A 22,834-nucleotide genomic window follows, 5' to 3' on the forward strand; every position below is an offset into this window, starting at 1 on the left:
ATGAAGGAGTTAAGGTAGACCCTAGCAAAATTAAAGCCATTAGGTAATGGAAAATCCCCACATCCATAAAGCATCTGCGAGGATTTCTTGGGTTGACAGGGTATTATCACAAGTTTGTTAAGAATTATAGGAGAATAGCAGCACCTCTAACAACATTATTGAAGAAAGATGCATTTTCATGGACTCCAGAAGCAACAAAGGCCTTCGAACATCTTAAAGAAGCAACGAGCCAAGCACCAGTCTTAGCTACACCAGACTTCACAGAAACCTTTATTGTGGAATGTGATGCCTCAGGAAATGGAATTGGAGTTATTTTAATGCAAGATGAAAGACCCATTTCTTTTGAAACTCGTCCAATCAAGGGAAAGTTTTTACAGAAAGCTATTTATGAGAAGGAAATGTTGGCAATACTACATGCACTTAAGAAATGGCGACCCTACCTAATGGGAACACACTTCAAGGTAAAAACGGATCATGATAGCCTTAAATACTTTCTAGAACAAAGATTATCCTTTGAAGAGAAATAAAAGTGGGTCACAAAGATGTTGGGTTATGAATTTGAAATCATTTACAAAAAAGGGAAGCAAAATGTGGTGGCAGATGCACTCTCAAGAAAGGATGAGGATGTGGAGGCATTGTTGTGCACCATTTTTGTTATCCAACTAGATTCGATAAACGAAGCAAGGGAGGAATGGAAGAATGATGGACAAGTGTGGGCACTTATTCGAAAGTTACAACAAGATTCCAGTACATCTGATACATTTAGCTGGCAAAAGGATTCGTTATGGTACAAAGATCGCTTATACCTCTGTAAGAATTCACAACTCAAGCAAAAGATTCTTATGGAATTGTACACTTCTCCCTTAGGAGGGCACTCAGGATTTTTAAAAACTTACTACAAGGTTAAGAAGGAATTTTTTTGGGATGGCCTTAAATCAGATGTTCAAAAGTTTCTGGCAGAATGTTTGGTTTGCCAACAAAATAAAGTTGAAACAATTAAGACCTCGGGTCTATTACATCCTTTATCCATTCCAAGCCAACAATGGGAGGAGGTTTCAATGGATTTTATCACACGTTTACCGAAGTCTGAGGGAAAGAGTGTCATCATGGGTGTAGTTAACAGACTTTCCAAGTATGCACACTTTTGTGCATTATCACATCCATTTAAAGCTAGTTTAGTTTCTACTGCTTTTGTGTAAACAATTCAAAAGCTACATGGAAACACAAAGATTATTATAAGTGATTGATCAAATTTCAAGATTCACTGAATCACTACAAAGGTGCAAGTCACGTAAAGAAAAGGCAATGCATAGTTATAGCATCCCTAATATATTATTCAGATTCGGAATATATTCAATGTACTTCTAAAACATTCTCATTGTTTAAATGTAAGTTCACATTGAAATGTTCACATTTAAGCTAAGTTTACAATTAAGTATACAGGATTTACATGGAAAGGGTTATATCTGTGAGAACGTGCGAGGTTACCATTTACAATATGATATAGAAGCAGAATAAAACGACAAAATGCTTGAGGGTATTTACTATATCTTACAATTTCGAAATTTCATTCCCACGTCATGGAAATGAGTGTATTGGAAAGTTCAGAGTCTCCAAAGCTCATGTTGGTATCATATTCTAATGTCTTAGATGATGCACCAGGAACTGCATGTGCCAGTTTAAATTGCCGCCCATCACTGGCTTCTTTGACTTGAGAAGAACAGAAGGACCAAAGTAACTGTATGGGATCAGTTTGCAGAAACCTCCTCTGCACTCTCTTGCCATCAGGAAAACGGACACATAACCGACAGATGTTCACTCCTTTATCACCTTGTGGCTCCTCTGCAGCTTTTTCTTGATTATCTTCCTTGATAGACTCTACTGCTTTTTGTTCATTATCTTCCTTGATTGCCTCTACTGCTGCTTTTTGTTGAGTATCATCATTGATTGCCAAAGAAGCAAAGTCAGCTAAAACGTCTTTCCCTTGTACTATTTGTTCATGTGCATTGCTATTAACATTTGATGTCACTATCTGTTCATGTGCAATATTATTATTAACATTTGATGTCACCCTCCTCCTCCTTCGAAGGCTGAATTCCTTGGGGCCCTTATCCATATAAGGTATCAAATCCTGTAACAATTCCTGTGGATCGATGGTGCCTGTCCAAGCTTTCATTTTTTGTCCAGTAATAGAATCAATAACAAGTGTGGACGGAATCTCACTCAAATGATAATAGGTGGACACCTTTCGCCCTTCTTCATTGTCCTCATAAACTTGCCAGAAAATGAAAAATGCACTTCTAGTCTCCCTCACACCCTCGTTGGCCCAAGTGTCTCTATTAAGCATATAAGAGCTGAATTCTTTTGGGGATTGTATATTTGCGATGAGCCATTTTCCTTGGCCTGCAGCTTCCACCTTAGCCTGTTCAAAACTCCCTTTGAACATCAATTCCAATGGTGGGCGATACAGAGTTTCCAATCTATCATTGCCTTTATCCCAAAAAGCCCAGGAGGAATTAGGTTCTGCCGATTGTTGATCTCTTCTTCGTATAAACTCATCATCGTATAAGGCTTCCCTCTTAACTGGTAGTGGTGGGCGTACATAGTCTGTATGGTCACTGTACTCATGGCTTTGCATTACTGGAGCATTACTTAAATTAGAACTAGTAGAAGCCGATGGCAATTCATGATTATCAGACTGAGCATAGAATAACTGTATCGCTTCGTCTAGATTCCAGTTGGTTGCCTCCAAAAACTGCCGCTCCTTTTCTGTCGATTCCCCAACTATTTCAACGAATGAAACAATCTGTTCCTGCTTCTCTGCCGAGGTTTCCATTGATTAACGAATTTTGTTACGAGAACAAGAAATATAAGTTCAAATAGATCCCCCTCAGAAATCTATTTCTTTATTTATGTTAAAAATGCCCAAGACGCGCAAATGCTATTGCTAGACTATAGGTCGAAAGTAACTCATGGTCAGAGAGAAACTGACTCCTCTCTTAATATGTACTATACTATTTTCGGTGCACATTAATCAAACGACGTGACCCTATTCTATTTTTTATCACGACGTCAATCCGTCAAATATCAATGTAATATTATTAAAAAGGAAATTAGACCTCACAACCAAACGTCGGCTTAATATATTCAGTGTTAAGAAGGGAAGAACCAGTCCTCGAACATGATAATCCAATTTTCAGTGCAACTGTCCGTTTCCACCAGCCTCTCAGCTTGGACGACGTCTTCTCTTCTTGGAGCTTTTTCATGTTCTAGAATCATTAATATAAAACTTAATATTTTCATTAATATAAAACTTATAATCTTATAATTTATGTCGGTAAGATGGTTGGATTTAAGATTTTTTTTTAATGTTGAGAATTTATAAATATATATTATTTATTAATTTAATAAAATAAGATTATGAGAGGAAGAATATACCCAAATAAATAATTATTCTTCTCATTTTAACAAAATCAAAACACAATATTGGTTATACAACAAAAAATCGTCTTCATTATTAGTAGGTTGGGTAGGGCCTATAAGAACTCATTATTAGCAGGTTGGGTAGGGCTTGTAAGAATTAATTGATAATTCATTCTATATAAATTTGCTCTTTCACCATAAGTTTTTTAATGTTCACCAAGCCTTAGCATAGGACAACAATATTTTTCGTTCGTATAAAAAAATAAAAGAATATTATCTCAAATGTTATTGGATAATAGTCTCACGGGACCTCAGTGCATGCTTCAAATTTTTCAATGCAATATTTCAATTACAAAAATTTAGTTAACTACAATTTTCATTTATAATTCCCATGTACATATATGTATATAGAAAATCTTATATAAGTAAGTTTGGCACCAATACCCTTTTCATGCACAACTAATCTCGATGAATTCACACACCATGTTCATGATTATATATATAATGATCAAATAAATTTATCATGAAAAATCATGTTCATGATTATATATTTCATGATCAAATAAATTTATCAATTTCATGAGCATCCTTCCCTTATGTAAAACATATTTATCATTCAATCAATTCCAAAAATATAATAAAATATATGGAGCACTTATTCTCTCTCTAAGCATTGATTGTCTCCCATAAAACATTCACATTTGTTTCCTTATAAGATGTATACATTATAACATATGAGATCTCATGAATTTGATTCTCTTGTTTAATAAAGGGACTTCTTTCAATATAATCATTTGTAGGTTCTTATATTAAAACCCAAGGCGTATATCCTCGTACCCATGGAAACTCACACAAATGAAAATTTTGGCGATGATCAATCACAAGCCCAAGGACCTTCAACGCACATTCATAGGAGACTTAATGCCCTCCCTTCAACACTCAATCTCTTTGCATCCATGTTTTACATATTCTAGAATGATACGCTCACGCAAAAAGCACACAATCTCATCTCCAGTTCAGTGCTTCCTTATCTTGTCTCTCACTTCAAATAGGTCAATCACTTAAATCTCTCTAAATGTGTGGATCAATTGTAGGACCAAGATCTTCAGTTAGCCTCCAAATCCATTAAAAATGTAGTTACTTTATCGTTAAGGAACATTGACCAGTGATAGGAATGTATTTTAAATCTAGGGTTTGTAGGGTATCTAAATAAATGTACTGTATTGGAGGATGTTGTCACTTCCATGCCCAATTTGCAAGATTTAGGCATTAATGCCTTAATTAGGGTTTTAAAAAGCTTAGCCCTATTTATAGTGGGAAAATGCTCAAATTTTCCAAATTGTTTTCTTTCTCAAAGTTTGACTACACTCTGTAGTCTTGTATGCATCTCCTCAACACATAATCTCCTTAATAATTCCAAATTTCCCTATAATAATAGTGATTTCTATTGGATTTTCTTCACGACCTTTGCATTTCCTTATCTCATTAAGTTTTATCATCGGGGTCTTCATTATTCTGCTACTACCTTAGATTTTTGATATATTTTTTTTTCCAAAATCATAACAAGTCTATTGTAGATCCTAATCTATAGTTTGACACTCGATAAAAAAAAATTCTATGGTTTCAATGTTGGCACTAGTCTCTCTATGGTTCTAAGTTTAGTGATCCATTCTTTGGGGAGCCAATCTATAGATTTTATCTCTATAATAGCTCTCGATCGCCTATTACTAGGTCAATTCTTTTATGGAAGGTTGATCTCAAAGCTCGATCCAATGACACATCATGAGACATCACACCCATATTTACATATCGAGGTCTTGTGACTCTCCATTGGAAGGATCCTTGTGAAAGGGAAATTATGGATAAACATTATTCTATGAAAAAATTTCAAACGTCATATACAACCAACATAAGGCCAATTTCATGTGAGACTACCACCTTCATGCACTCTAACACCTCATATTTCTACCCTCTATTTCCCTAGAATTGACATTACCATTTCCTTTTCATTTTTTCTACTGTAATTACAAAATTGACCAAATGAGAGATATATAGAAACCAAAAACTCGCTTGAATTTTTATTTCCTCAAATGTGAATCGATCTTTGAAGGAACTAAATATATGTGCCATTGTTTCACAAATGAAATACAAAATAATATATCATTTCTTTCAAAAGAGAGTTCCTTAGCCTGTTGCATGGAGTACATATTTTACTATTTATGAAAGTATTGGAGCTATTTATGTAGACTAGAAATATGAGATATGATTACACTTTATTGTTGGGAGGGGTCGTGATATCTCCTTGCTAGTTAGAAGGTCATAGCTAACAGCTGATGAGTATGGAATATTTAACATCCGATTGATAGCATACATGATTTTCACTGGGTGTTTCTCATATGTAAGAAGTAATCTATGCCTTCCAAACAACTTGGAGAGAATTAATAACCAGCTACTAGGAGATTTTGTAAGATTTACAAGCTCCCTCCATTACCAGCATGACAAGATTACAACTTTAGTATTGTCTACTCAATAATCAAAGCTGCATATAAGCAAAATGAGCTTGTTTCTTTGAAGGTTTCTCCTTTCTTCAACCAACAAGGAATGCTCACAATGGAACTCTAATCGTGGGCCCATATTCCAACATTTTTTGTTGGAATCTTGGGATAATAATGCATATCCTTCAAACTTCCAATTTCAAAGCTTGGGATTTCACTGAACCATTTTCCAACCTTGATGCTATTTTTCTGTTTTGCTGACATAATATTGAGATCTCTTTGGAAAACATAAACGTGTGTTCCTTTTCACTCATCTCCTCTTTCTTTCTCTTAAACCAAGAAAATCCATACTTGAGATCCTCTTTCAATATATTATTGTACTCCACTATCTGCACAACTTTCCCTTGGGCTTCTTTTAACTCATTTTCTAGCAAAGTATAATTTATTCTGCCATATTCGTCATCCTTAGTTTTTTATTTTTTTTCTTGAATTTTTTTAATTTGTTTTGCCACTCTTAGACTCCATTTTGGAGGTGTTGTTTCTATTTTGTAGAAAATCTAAATTGGTTCCAATACTTTCTATTTTCCTCCTGCAATATATCAATCTCTCACTTGACAACATTAGTACTTGTTGGGTATTTAAATTCATCCATCACCACCTATTTCTCTTTTAATGCAAGTGATTCCTCTATGATAAAATATCATTCTTTAACGTACAAAACCTCTTTCAATTTTGGTGATCTCATAGAAGTGCACTCACCTTTGGATTGAGTATTTTCTTTTTTCAATTTTTTAACTCGAGCATGAAGAGGAAGAATTTTCTTTTGTAGTTGTCTTTTGTCTACTAGTGCTTGTTGCAACCCCTCCAACCTCATTGTCATTTTTTTTGCTTCTTGAGACTTTCTATAAATTTTTTTAGCTTTTTCACTAAGTTTTTGCACTTCAATCTCTAAACTTCTACACCTCACTAAGAAGCTCAAACTATTCCAATGGATTAATATTATTTTAATCATTATCCCTGAGGGTATCCCTTCTTTGTATGTTAAAACTGAAGCATCTTCAAGTTTATCAACCTTTCTAGACATATGCAAGGAATAATATTTAAGTTTCTCATTCTCATGTTTCACGAAAACAAGTTCTTCACAAATTTATCTATGCTTATCCTTTGCAAGTTGGTATATTTCCATGTTTACTGACATTTGTTTTGGTTTTTATCCAATTACCATCTCAATAATCCTTGAAACATAAATTTCAAGCTCTTTTTCTTCCTTGATCTTGGAATTCAAGTTTTCAACAGTATTCCTCTTCTCTTGTATTTGAAGGGCCTTTCTATGTTTCCATGGAGTTTTTCTTTCAATGATTTTTTTTTGTTTGATTCCAAACGAATGTTCCTCTTGTGTGTGTCCTTTAATCTAACCTTAAAATCCAAACTTTATTTTATGCTTCTCTACAATTCATCTTTCATTGTCTGATTCTTTCTTTCCAGTTCAATAACAATGTTTTGAACCACATAAATATTTGCCTACAACTTTTGAACCTCAAAAGATTGATACTCTGCTTCCATAGATGGTTTTGTGTTTGTTTCTTGCATTTTATTCAAAGCATGTTCAAACCACTTCAGAATAGTGTCCTTAATTGTTTGATTGTCACTTCTTAAAATATTCATTTGATCCAAAACTTGCTCCTTCAACAAGCATACTTACTTTTTCATAGGGACTATTAGGAAAAATATTGTTGCAACTTTAGCTCCTCCATTATTCTTCGTTGATTCAAAATAAAAAGTGATTCTCTTAAGTTATCTTATTTGCGAAACTCTAACTTTTGTCTCAGTATGTTGTTTCTCCATCTCAAGTTCTTAGGAAAAAATCTCTTCCTAAGGATCCCAAGTTCTTGTTTGAAGCAATTTTTTTCCTTCATATATACTTTGATTTCCATATTGGAACAATTCATTTTCTATCTTTGTAGATTGCAGGGCTCCATATAACTTCTAAATTTTAATTCTATCACTCTAGTTTGTTCAACTTGCTTTTGCAGTTATATTATTGTATTCTTTCCTCCCTCTTTCAACTTCTTAAATTCCTCTCATAAAAGAATTTCTTGTGCAAATGTAGAATACATTTTTTTCTCAAAAAATATCTCTCTTTGCAAGCCATGTAATTCATCCTTCAATGTTTCCCTATCCTTAACTATAGATGATATTTCAGCTTTGAGATCGATAATATCCATTGTCAATGATGACACTTGTAGCTGAAGTCCATTCACTGTCATTTGACCAATTGCATGTTCCTGTTTGACACTCTCTTACTATCTTATCAGCATCATGTATTCTTCGTCAAGTACATGTAGTTGTTGCCTAAATTTGTTATGCATATTATCCTTTACTTTATCATATTAATACTAATTTTAAATTGAACATCCATTTTTTGACACTTTTCATGAACAACTCTTAATTGATTCCACAATGCATCTGCAATTTTTTTCTCCTTATTGATCCTGTCTATCAACTCCTAAAATTGCAACACCTCAACTTGTAACATTTGTAAATTTCTAGCACAGAATTTGGATCTCATTTTTAGGTGCCTTATTTTCCTCATGCAACTTGCTTAATTCTTCCATCAATTGCTCTATATGATTTTCCCTTTGAGTAATGTTACCCTGTAGTATATTCACAAGTTTAAGTTTTGTTAATGCTTTAGTAAAAAATATTTGCTTTTCTTCTTCAGTAAGGCACAACATTCTCTATAACTCATCATTTGGAATTTTATAGAACTATAATCCTATAAAGTTCTGTTATGGTGGTTTTGCAAAATAATATGAGGATCTTGAGAACTTGCTAAAAAAAATCATATTCATATTTTTTTTTTTTTTGCATTTACTTCTCTCCCTTCGCTCGCTTCTAAATCTACTCCCAACCCTTGAGGAATCCCTTGTAAAATGGGGATATCCTTTTGTAGATTTTCTAAGTTCTCAGATATGATTGCAACCTCTTCATTAAGGGATTCTCTTTCTAATTGCAAAACATACATCTCCATCCTAAATTGTTTTACATATGTCCTATGTGCCAATGCCCCAATCTAAAGGAATTTTTTAACTTCAACATGTAAAATTTTTGTTTGAAGGTCTTTTACTTTCTAAAAAGTAATATTGAGCAGTTGCATGCTTTTAGCATCCCCTTGCAATATTAGGTACAACAAGTATGTTTTGAAGCTTCTCCGTCTATACTTTCAATTCCTTTTTAAATATAATTTCAGAGGAAATATTATTCTGCAATAAAAAAAATTATGTTTGTTGTATGTCAATCGTCATTTCTAGTTCTAAGACCTTATCTTCCACGAATTTGTACTCTCTAATGTGTTTCTCACATTCAGCTGATAATGCAGTGTTTTTGTTTCCCATTTGACATAATATTCCATGTAACCCCCCTATCTCAAGGTGATTGTTTTTCCATTTTTCTATCTCTTTTTGTAGTTTGGTCTTCAGATCATGTCCTTCTACTTGTAACAAGGAAACCTCCTTTCCTTAATTTATTATTTGAGTACTACAAGTTGTAATCTCACCTTCTTGTTTTTCTTTCACACTTTGGAAAAAAATAGTTTTTAATTGAGGCGCTCCACATGTCCATGTCAATCTGTTAAGTCACTGCCCAGATGCATACTTTCTCTTTCAGGTTGAGAATCTCTTTTCTGGAAATTGTCCAAATTTGCTTCAAGAATGCTTATCTGTATAGTGCATTGTTGATTCTCAACTATTAGTGTATGTTTCTTTTCCTATATATCCTATGAAAGTGATCGTCACTTCTTCAATTCATCACCAATCCTTTGTACTTCTATTGTATGAGATGAAAATACATTTTCTAGATATTTCTTTCTTCCTCTAAGCTCCTCTTCCTTTTCAATAATATTTGAAATCGCTAACATTCTTCCTCATAGTTTTGGAAAAGTTCCCTCAATTTTTTGGTCTTCCTTCAAACTAACTAAACACAACTAAATATTCTCTAGGTCTAGTACTAATAGTTTGATTGGCATTTTGATTATCTGAAATATATTATCTAGGTCATTCCTTTTCTCTTTTGACAAATAAATTTCTTGCTACAGGGAATTTCTTTGGTCTAGACAAAGTGCCACTTCACACAAAAAATTAACCTTGTCCTACCTCAACTTAGATACTTCTTGTTCTATAATTTTAATATACATTGATACATAAGATATTTTCTCGACAAGAGCATCATTGTTGTTTCAAAATTGGAAAATACTTTCATCTAGAAGATTTATTTTTTGTGAGCATCCTTCAACCTCTCAGTTCCAACATGTATCTTTGTTGTCATTTCTTCCCCTTGTTCTTGTGACTAACTTAATGCCCGTTGGAAGCTTGTAAGAGATGAATCAATCATCATGTTCTAGTCAGCCTCTTCTTTAAATATTATTTTATGATTTTGTTCCTCGTTACATGTAAGTTAGTTCTTCCACTAGCAGACTCATGTCGTTGACTAAATTATCCATCTCCTATCTAATGGAATTCTTCTCCATTTCTAAGTTCTGTGCTTTCTCTTCTATAACTTTCAGGTTTAGATCTCCAGTTGATAACTCATCTTTAATATTTTTGTTTCCTTCATTTGCATCCTTCAGCCTCTCAATCCTAACTTGTATCTTAGTTGTTAGCACGTTCTCTTGTTCCTATGATTGACTCAATGCATGTTGGATTCTTTTTAGGGTTACGTTAAATTTTCTGTCAACATCCTTTAGCCTCTTAGTTCCTACTTGTATCTCTACTATCAAAATTGTCTCTCCTTTCTATGATTAACCCAAGGCCTATTGGAAGCTTCTCAGAGCTAAATCAATCCACATATTGTGGGATGTATCTTCTTCTAGTATTATTCTAAGACGTTGTTCCTTAACATATGTAGAGTAGTTGTTCAATTATCAAGCTCATATTCTTGATTAAATGTTCCCTATCCTGTTTAAGGGAATTATTGTCCCTTCTCAAGTGGTGTGCCTTCTCTTGTATAACTTTCAAATGTAGAACTCTAGATGATAACTCATATTTAAGTTTTTTATTTTTGTATTACGCAAGATCCAATCTTACCTGAAATTCCCTAACCCTATTTTCAAATGTCTGATAAAGATTGAGGACATCTTGATACTAAAGGATTATTGCCTCGTGTTCTGCATGTGACTTTGAAAGAGCTTCCTGAGTTTCTTCTTCTCCTTTTGTGAAGTTCTATGTACTCATTCTAACTTTCGAATCTTTCATACATTGATTTATCATCTTTAGGTTTATATTTGCAGTTCACATATTTATACTAGATTCATTTTCCAAGGCTCCACTCCAACTTCTACAATTAGGCTTCCAAATTTTAAATTTTTGTTTCATGTTTTTTATGCTTCTAGTTCAAATTGTAATTGTCATCACATTAGATGTCTTTCTTGTTCAATTTCTTCATTATTCTACTTCAAGGAAAATTATTTGTCATTAAACTCATTGATTTGTTCATCTAGAGATGACGTCTCTTCTTTCATCTTCTCGCTTTCTTCTTGTACAAAATTCAACTCCTCTTGCAACTATGATGCCTTTTTCTCAGTGGTTTTTTATTATGCAATTATTTCATTCACCTGCTTTGAACCCTGCAATTTTGAAACTTTCTCTCCATCCTCCGCCTCTTCAAAATACAGTGCAACCCTCTTACAGGCTTTGTGAATAATTTTGTAAGTCATAAGTGCCTTATATAATTCCATTAGCATCAAGAGGACTCAATATGTTTTTTTGTTGATTTTGGTTTCGAAATGCCTCTACCATGGTATAATTAATTTGGCATAGCTCCCCATAGATGTGGTCATGCTGTTCTGTTAAAGCTCGATATGATCTATAAAAATATTGGACCAAATGTGAAGGTTTTGGTCACTTTTTGTTTAACATATCTTCGTGATTGGTAAATTAATCTGCATCCTCAATGAGCTTCAACACGGCTTGGATCTTGATATCCATCATTGTCAAGTATTCTTTAGGTCATTTGGAATTTTTAATGCTCACATGGCTATCCCACCACCAAGAGTAAGGATGGTGAGATTATGAATGAAGCATAGTTGGTTTTATCAGGCCATGGTATACAATATGTTGAGGTTGTCAAATTTCTTCTCGATGAAGCCACTTTAGTTGAAATTTTTCTAGGATAAGAAAATCATGAGGCCTTGATGCTTCATGACTACTAATACTTCTACCGGATGTAGCTCCTAGAAGTTGTTGCAATATTACACTCATTTAGAATACAAAGGGCAGCTTGAGGAGACCTAGATAAATCCATTGATTCTTCATCCACTATCATGAATTTACCAGTAAATCACAATCATGCTCACATGTAATAAATATTATCGAATATTTCCAAATTCTCTAGGTATTTTCTTTCAGATTGAACTTGCTAAATTTCTCCACACACACATTTCATATAGATCGAACCTCTTCTCAAATGCATCATCACTATCATTTTATCATTTCCTCTCTCATATTATATAGGATTTCCTCACATACAAAACTCTCTATTTGAGTTCTCAGTCTGAAACAAAGGTTCTTAATTTGCCTATAACAAAGTTTCTTCTCTCACTTAATTCTCGGTCATCTTCTACAAGATTTACGTTTTGCATAAGATAGATTCATTCTAAGCTACCATTTATTATGATATACACACAAATTGGAAGTTATCAATTACATATACCATGAGAAAATATCAAATACATGAAATTTTTCACATACACATTCTACTAAATACCTGTTTGAATTTATGAATGTGCTCGAATTCATTTGTTTGAAACACGATGTTTAAAGTTGACTTGAGAAATAAACCTAGTTGTTATGTTTATTTTCTTATGTATTATTATTGTTCATTTGAAATACGTTTTGAGATTCCAAGGAAGCTACTAGCTAAAAATTCCATGTATGTGTATATGCTAGAACCCTTAGTGAAAAGGTTATAATGAATTTCTAGTTTTGTTAGCCCTACCATAGGAATAGTGGGTTATCCTTATCCTTACCTTCCACACAGGGCAATGGTGTTGATTTGTGATGTTCTCAGCTATTCATGTATTGTGTATTGATGCTCCTATGATCTATTCATTTGGGAGAAACAAGGTTATTGATTGTTACCTCCAATAGTAGCAAAGATATGAAAGTCACCTCCGTGACTAAGATATTCAGAGTGTCGAATTATGAGAATTTGGATAGAGGCACTTCCCTGAATTGAGTCTTGGTCAAGTGATTGAACTCTTGCCTTAATGATGCTAGATAAATTCCTTTGCTTATATGATTTCATGCAATCAATCTTGATTACTAAATGTTGCACGCTTGGGTAGTTGGTGGACACTGATTCCCAACCAATTTGAGGTAAATTGGAAAGTTGTCGATGATTTATTGGTTATCGTTTTAGTGAAGTTGTTGATGACTGAATTTTGTATCTTTTCATTAGTGAACATTTAATTTTGTAGGAATTTCTACAATTTTCAAGGGTAAGAAACGTATTTTAGGTATCAGATGACTTATGACGAAATCCAACCCAATGTTCTAGACCTATTGTCAATATTTGTTTGGAGACAACTACAATATTATTTAAAGATTTTTTTTGAATTTTACACTTATTCTAGCATGAATTACAATATCTTCTTTTTGTTTCAATATGTCTATATTAGGGTTTTGAAGTTCTTCAAGCTAATTGTGGGCCAATTATAATCAGAAGACCTTGTAGAGGAAATCAAATGATTGAATTATGAAAATGTCTATGTTAATGCTTTCTTATTAGCTGTTGGTGCTTTAGAATAATGACCGTTTAAGGTTTTTGTAGTTGATATCAAGGAAGAGGAAAACTATTATTTTCAATGACATATAGTGGACGTTTGAAAATTGATGATGTAATGCAAAAAAATGCACATTTCAAGTAGCCATCTTAGAAGAGGTATCTTGATTTCTAATGAGTAAGTTAAGCTAATAATAATATTAGTTATAAGAGTAATTTCTAAATAATTTTTCTTTATGCATTGCAGGTTTTATAATGTGAGTTATTTCTATTTGATCTCTTTCTAACAATGACTACCACATCCTCGATAATTCAATAAACATGCAGTTTATACTTGAGCTATATTTTTATTCAGTCGTTGATACTTAGAAAAGCAAGGTCTCAGTAAAATATAACTGGAGTTCAATTGTATTATCTTAGTTTATTATAATTTCCAATTTTAACTACTTGAAAACAAGCACTTTTCTAGTTTGATTATTTCTTTGGTCATGAATATAGTTTCTCTATTCATTTTCCACTTCCAAATATTGTCTCGTAGAAGTGTATTATATCTGGTTGATGTAACCTATTTGAACGTGTGTATCTACTTGAAGACTCATATTGTGGTTGGCTAGGTTAATTGTACAAGGAAAAAAGAAATCTTTTATTGCATGATACAAAAATCCTATTTGATGAATATCGTTTTTCCCAAGGTATCCAGAGGGCGCAATGGAGATTACTGTTATTCTCTTTGATAATTTTTCTTTCTTAAGCATTTTCATACCTCAATTTCTATCCTTTGAGCTTATGTTTTATATAAATATTGTGCATATATATTAGTTATTTTATTTCCTTATTTTTTAATAATAATTCTTTAGTTTATATTAATATGTACAATAAAAAATACATGCATTTTATACCAAAAAGGGTCATATAGACATCCACTACATTCATAGAGATAATAATGAGTTTGATCGTGATATCAAGAATAAAGCCACTTATTGCCAATAAGCAAATATGTCTACGACTGTAAAAGATAACATGTCAAAGAACATAAAATGGAATCGTCACATTATTTGAATATCAACCATTTATTGAAATATATGTTTTTACTTCCCATGTGATATCACCAATATATTTTATTACACAGGTCTATAATAATTGGCCTTTGAACATTCTGTGAGTCTTGTTTCTCTACTATTTTCAGATGAAGGCATAATGAAAATAAATCAACTCTATTGTTTGTACATCTCCAATATTATATTTTAAAAGGATAGTAGCCCCTACCCAACACCTAATAGGAGTTCCTTGAGAAATCCCATTAAATATTTCATAGGCCTTCTAATAATCAATGTTTGGATCTTTTTGCCATTTTCGATGAGGGCCTTCAACTTCCTTCAAATAGTCTATCATTCATTCATGGGTAAAATGATTTTGGAAGCGAGATTCTCAAACACCTTTATAATTTTTGTAGAAAATCTGATGTGGGTTAACCTGATAATGCAATATAAATCAAAGCAGAATACTATAACCTACTTCTACTATCAATTTGCAGAAGCTTAAAGATCGAGTTGAACAATATAACCAAAAGAAGAAGAATCAATGGCACAATACACATGAAAATACTTTGGGGAAATCCTCAGCTCAAAACCCCACACTATTGTATTATCATATAGGTGGAAATATATAGGAATTATACAAAGCCTTAGCTCTCACAGCTAGTGAGCTCTTAGTACAATCCTCACAGATGCTCACAAGCAATTGGCTTCTCTCCAGCCTTCCTCTCTGCCCTCCAAGCTCCTATGTCCTTGTGTTGTTCCTTGTGGATGATTCTCCTTTACCAAGTGGATAAACCAATATACCAAGTGGATGATCCTCCTCCAAAACTGCACAATCTTCAAGGATGATTCCTTGACTGCATGCATGAGTTTTTTATTTCAGAAAACACATGCAACTGATAGTACATTTTCCTTGACTTTAATCTCAAATGGGTATTTCTCATAATAGACATGCATGAGTTTCTGATGAGGGAATCTTCAGTTAACTAGAGTAGCACTAGTTGAGTGCATGCATGCATCAACTAACTGTTAACTCTCTATTAGTTCCTCAAACAGTTTGGAACTAATTTAACTAGACTTAACTCTATAAACTAAGTTAACTAATTACAACTCAAATATAACTTAATCTTATCTCCTTAATTTAAGGGATAACTCTTGGATGACTTCAAAAAGACTTCTAACTTGAATTTATCCAACTAATTAATTTAAAATTAATTAATTAATTATTTCCATGCAGCTATTAAGAGTAAATTCGATTTTAATTCATAATTTAATTCAACGACAAATTAAATTGGAATATTCTTGTTGCCATATTTCAACACTCCCTCTTAACAAGAAAGGGATTATCTGCCACCTCGATCGTGTCTCTATGGAACTCGAATTTACACTTTGACAATGCCTTTGTCAGAATGTCAGGATCTTGCTCCTCTGTCAAAATATACTACAGCAACATGATCCTCTCGATCTGTGAAAGGCCATGGGCAACAAATATTTCCTTATTCTTCTCCACACTACTATTAGTGGCTTTCTTTACCTTGTAAAGCCAATGGGAACTCACAATTGACTTGTTCTCCAGTCTCGGAACCACGTCCCAAACACTATTACGAATTATGGAGTCATACTCCACCATAGCATCAACCAAAATAGGTTGCTACACTGCTTCCTCAAAGGAATATGGCTCGGTCTCAACATATTCCCCAACAAGGGCCATGTATTCAGTCTACCTCTCAGGTGACCTCCTCTATCTGTGATGAGAAGATGGTGCTCCCACATTATCTCTTGCGTCCTTCAATAATCTGTCAGCTTCTCTTGTGCGCTTCCAACCATCTTTGGAAGACTCTGCTTGAGTGCATGTCTCCACTCCTGTAACCTCTGCATGCGGCTGCTCCACATCAGTATGAGGCTCCTCCTGCTTAGGAACCAACATTTCCTCCACAACTTTTACTTGTAGCTCCCTCTGAAGGGAAACTCGCATGGCCTTCTGCTAATCAAACTTGAGATCTCTGTGAACCACTGTCATCCGACTGGTAGGAAAGTACACCCAATGGTTATGAGGTGTGTTAGTGTACCCAACAAGTATCCATAACTCTGTTGTTGGCTCAAGCTTCTTCTGTGCATCTTTTGTCACATGGAAATATACCGATGAGCCAAATATCCTGAAGTGACCCACATCTGGTCCCTTACAGGAGAAAGCTTCCTCTAGTGTCTTCATCCCAAGTCTGCAATGCGGGCTTATATTATGCAAATAGACTGATGTGTTGCATGCCTCAACCCACAAGTGAAGTGGTAGGTCTTGGTCATGTAACATTGCCCATGATGCCCCTACAATAGTTCTGTTCTTCCTCTCAACCACCACATTGTGTTGTGGGTTATGAGGTGTCGTCAACTCTCGTTTAATTTCTTCCACTGCACAAAAGTCCTTAAACTCTTGAGAGACATATTCTTCATTCTTGTCACTTCTCAAGGCCTTACTCTTTCTCGACCAAAGCTTTGAACTCACAAGACTTTGTGAAAGTTTGGTCCTTCTTCTGCATGAAATAAATCCAGCATTTATGAGAATAGTCATCAATGAAAATCAAATAATATATTTTCTTCACTATGGATGCCACCGAGAATGGTCCACACAAATCAGTATGAACTCGCTCTAAGATATCCTCTGCGCGACTGTCTTGATCATGAAAGGAAGACTTTTTGTACTTTCCCAAGGTACAACCTTTGCATGTGTCAAATTGCTCAAGTTTACCTTTGGGAAGTCCTATAGATATTTGTTGCATTATCTTCAAAGCCCCATGATGCAAATGGCCCAACCACCTGTGCCACAACTCACCAATGTCTTGCCTTTACACAAATTCTGTTTTTGTACTCAATCTTGCACAATCATCTACATCTATTTTATAGATATTCTTCACCCAAATCCCTATCCTCTTGGTTTGACCTGTGGCTGTGTGTCTTAGGAACACCTTTCCCTTACTGAAGACAATATCCTAGCCTTTGTCCTCCAACATCGCGACCGATACCAAGTTCTTCTTCAGTACAGGCACATATTTCACATCTGTCAAGGTGAGAGGAGCTCCATGCTCCCTCTGAAAAGCAACTGTGCCCACTCCTGGAACACTATACCTTCTGTCGCCACCCATCTCTATGCACATCTTGAGGTCTTTTCTCCTCCGAGGCACTAAATAATTTTTTATCACTGGTCATGCAAAATGAGGTTCCACTGTCAAGATACCAGACACAACCCATCATTGGTGACACCATGCATGTGATGAGGATAAAGTCCATTTCTAATTGAGAGGATAATGCCTCACCTCCCGATCCTTTTGAGGATCCCTTCTTGGACTTCTTTGATGGGAATTTAGTCGCATAATGTCCCATCTTGTGATAATTAAAGCATCTTACATTAGAAATGTCACCCTTCTTCCCTCCATGAGAAGAATTTGATTCGAAATGGGAAACCTTCCCCTTCCCTTTCCTTGCCTTACCTTCTAAGGCTAGAATTTCTTCATCATCATTCTTGGATGAAGAACCATCTCGTGTGCTCCTCCTAATCTACTCTTGCATAAGATCTAATGGCAGTCATTCCCAAGCTGACAGTTTCTCCCTTCCATTCACAGAGTCCTGGTAGCTATTACAACTCTTTGGAAGGCAAAGGAGAGTGAAGCTCACCATATCATCATTGGGAGTAGTTATTCCCACACTACCAAGCTCATCTCTGCAAGTGGTGAGCTTGTTCAGATATGTGGAAATAGTATTGCCCTTCTCCATCTTGAATATTCAAAGCTTATCCTTGACCGCTAATTTCCTCTGGTCTCTATTGTTCTAGTAGAGGTCCATCAATATCTTCCACACTGAAAATGGAGTATCCTTCCCGTGGAGACTCGAGACAATATGGTCTGAAACTCCCTCAAGGTTGATCTGTCTCGCCTTCGCCACACACTTCTTCCACTCAAACAACTTTTTTGCATTAGTTGAAGTTGGCTTTGGGATTTCTTGATCAATGAATTCCTTCAAGCCATTGTCTTCTAATACAACCTCCATTCTATATTTCCATGCTATGTAATTTGGGCTACCTTCCAAGGCACACTCGAGTCTCAAGCCATAGAATGTCATTGGCCAACCTTGAATTATGATATGAATTCGATTTGCACCTGCAACCCCAAAATTCAAACTTCAAATTCTCTTCTCACTATATTGTTCATAGCTCCGATACCATGTAGAAAATTTCTACAAATCTAGCTTTGATACCATGTAGAAATTTCTACAAATCTAGCTCTGATACCATGTAGAAAATCTGATGTAGGTTAACCCGGTAATGCAATATAAATCAAAGCAGAATACTATAAGCTACTTCTACTATCAATTTTTGGAAGCTTAAAAATTGACCTGAACAATACAACTAGAAGAAGAAGAACTAGTTGAACAATACTCATGAAAATACTTTGGGGAAAGCCGCAGCTAAAATCCCCACACTATTGTGTTATCATATAGGTGGAAATACATAGGAATTATACAAAGACTTAGCTCTCACAACTAGCTAGCTCTCAGTACAATCCTCACAAATGCTCACAGGAAATCTTGGCTTCTCTCCAGCCTTCCTCTCTGGCCTCCAAGCTCCTATTTCCTTGCACTATTCCTTGTTGATGATTCTCCTTTACCAAGTGGATAAACCAATCTACCAAGTGGATGATCCTCCTCCAAAACTGCGTAATCTTCAAGGATGATTCCTTGACTACATGCATGATTTTTCTCTTTGAGAAAACACATGTAACTAATAGCACATTGTCCTTGACATTAATCTCAACTGGATGTTTCTCAGAATAGACATGCATGAGTTTCTGATGAGGGAATCTCCAGTTAACTAGAGTAGCACTAGTTGAGTGCATGCATGCATCAACTAACTGTTAAATCTCTATTAGTTCTTCAAACAGTTTGGAACTAAATTAACTGGACTTAACTCTGTAAACTGAGTTAACTAAGTACAACTCAAATATAATTCAATCTTATCTCCTTAATTTAAGGGATAACTCTCGCATGACTTTAGAAAGTCTTCTAGCTTGAATTTCTCCAACTAATTAATTCAAAATAAATTAATTAATTATTTCCAAGTAGTTGTTAAGTCTAAATTCGATTTTAATTCACAATTTAATTCAAGGACAAATTAAATTGGAATATTCTTGTTGCCATATTTCAACAATTCCGTGCAACCCAATTCTCATGAAATTGTGATTGAATAAGGATTTTTTGAAATTGTAGTAAGTAGAATTTTAAGTACCACGATAGTGAATACAACAAAAAATATGGAATTTATTCAGAAAGTTGTGGCCTTCACAAAATTACTATGCACTAGGGTCACGATAAGTACATGTACACTGTAAGTATAATTGTTTTATTTTTATTTTTTTGATAATTGTATTTTTATGTGGCTAGGAGCTCTTGAAAATAATTTCAGTAGAAATGGTAATGAAAGTATTCAAAAAAATGTTCATTGGCAAGTGATTCAATTCCTTTAACCCAAGCCCTCATAGGTCTCCCAATAGTTTCTTGTTATGGGATTCTAGACATTTTCTGTCTCACTTTGTGCATACAATTCCTCCTCGTAGAGAGCCTATGTGAAAAAATATTTATTCTATTTCGTACAACTCAGTTTCAATATATGGAACTTTCACTCAGTTAATCCCTATGAAGACAATCTAAGGCATATAATTCAATTTTATAGCTTAACACCCCCATTTCTCTACACAAATATGGTTTCTAGATGCAAGGTGATGTCTTCGATGCTTGGATTCATAGCTTTCATGTCTATTTCAATAATTGTACAGATATTTATAAAGAGAATAGACTACAAATCCTAGAGTATCAATCAAATGGTGTAGCATTGGAATAGTGGAATTTCTATGGTGAATCTCTAAATACTTCATTAAATTCCGCACGTCGGAGACAAGAGCTCCACCTTTTTCTTTATTTCCACCTAGGATGCATTTTGTTGGGCCCTGTGTAGGTTATTTTAACCCATGGAATACCTAAACCATCCTTTGGGACATTCGATACAACTCCAATAGGATCCTACTTAGATCGTTCAACAATTTATTGAAGTCCTCACCTGGTTCCAGATTTAGCATAAAATATGTGATCTTTAAGAGGTATATATCATCAAAATTTAATCCGCATTGTTACTATTTTTGGAAATGCAATGGCTTCATCTGAGATTACCACTCTTGAATGAAAAGTTCTTTGTTCCCTAGATTTTGAAAGAAAAATTGATATCTAGTATCATTCCCTAGAATCACATAGCTCTGAATTGCATCCCAAATCAACCCCACCCTCTCCATCATCAGTTCTACCACTTTATGCATTGTCCTCTCCCTCTCATCCTAGTTGTTTGTCTTCCTATTATAGGACACACACCCATTCTACTATTGAGGATAGAGCTCTCCAATGCCAACACATTTCTAAAACTATATTTACTAATAAGTAGACTATTCCTAATGTAGGCTTCCTTAAATCTACTCCATAAGATACTGTGCCAGAGGGAATTTCATTAGTCAACTCAACTTCTGTAGATGCGTTACTATTTCTCATGGCTAGTGATCCATCCTAGCCTACTGATGTCCTCTTGGTTTTGCATAATTTTTAGGTAAAGGATCAATTAGCTACCCTCGTTCTTGGTTATAGGATCCAAAAGGACCTCATATTCCCATGATTTCTTCAAATGGCATAGCTACCAACTACCACAAAACCATTCTCTTATCATCTGGATTGGATCTAGAAAAACTAGCCTCATGATGGCTCATCAGTTATGGGTTGTTACTTTTCCCTTGGTGGTTTATGTGACATTAACCATTGTTATGTCTCTCTTCATTGTTTGGACTTATTATTGGACATTCACTAACAACATGAATGTTCGATATAAAATGTGGATGCAAGTTAGAGTTTCATTTACTATTAATCTGGGTAAGTAACCTTTGAGGATCATCCAATATATATGGACTTAGAGACAACTAAAATAAGCTAGGTGAAGAAATGCCAAAGTTCGTTTACAGGAGGTATTTCATTGGGATCTCCAACACATATTTAGTCATCTAACAAAATTAAATCTAAAGACATTGTGACATGCGTAAGAAATATTAAAGCTCCCTTATACGAGACTGTTCATTAATATTTCTAACTTGTTAACCAATTAACTAAGAAATGAAGGCATTTAAACATAATTCAAATTGATTATAGGAAATATTAAATATCTCTTATAAGAGACTATTCATTTATATTTCCAGCATCAAAATCTTTAAACTAATGAAATTAAAAACATAAATGAAATCTTACTATACCAAAATAAGTATGCAAGTGAGGCAATGGGGGCCCTCCATAGCTCCACAAGCACAACTAGAAAGAAGTCAAATGTAGAAGAAAATCCAATCCACTTTATTTATCCTCAATTGCAAATTGCAATTACAAGCTCCAAGTTCTACATTCCAAGAGGTCCTAAACTCTACATCAAAATGATTCTAGAATCTAAAATTACAAATGAAGGAGTAAGTTTCTAAATTCTAAAAATTAAGATTACAAAAATGAAGATTTAAAATGAAAGAGATAACACTCTTATTTATACAAAAGCTATGATAACAAAATCATAAATGTAGATCCACTATTTCCTACTTTGACCCACATATTTCTCAACCAATGGTGACACATAACCCTATCCTCCATGAGGTCCATGATCTTCTCCATGATGTCCATGACCTCCTCAAATTCGAATTTGAACATAGAGTGCACATAAAGATGCATTGGAAGCTTCCTTTGTACCTACACATGTCAACAAACTCATTCTAATTGTTAGGTATAAGTATATGGAGATTATTTTCTAAAGTTTAACCATAAATTCACTTAAATACTAAGAATTAATAATGTTTTGGAAAACACAATGGTAACCCATTTAATGATGAAAGTGAAGCTGATTTGGTGACATGGTGGTGGAATAGAGGTGAGAAAATGTGTGAATGGAGTGAAAGTGGATGTATTTTAAGGATAATTCATAGGCTCAACAATGAACAAAAAGACTTGTATGTTGTTGGGTGCGATACGTAAGTCGCCTACCCTTTTGTTGAT

General features: G+C 34.4%; 1 pseudogene; it reads right to left on the bottom strand.

Moving 5' to 3' along the window:
* Window positions 1–1,567: 1,567 nt before the first annotated feature.
* On the bottom strand, window positions 1,568–2,836 carry LOC149231214 (plant UBX domain-containing protein 7 pseudogene; annotated as a pseudogene).
* Window positions 2,837–22,834: the final 19,998 nt, after the last annotated feature.

This window comes from Pinus tabuliformis, chromosome J, assembly GCF_031772625.1.
Source record: "Pinus tabuliformis cultivar Carrire ecotype Pingquan chromosome J, CPIR1, whole genome shotgun sequence".
In the NCBI taxonomy this organism is placed as follows: domain Eukaryota; kingdom Viridiplantae; phylum Streptophyta; class Pinopsida; order Pinales; family Pinaceae; genus Pinus; species Pinus tabuliformis.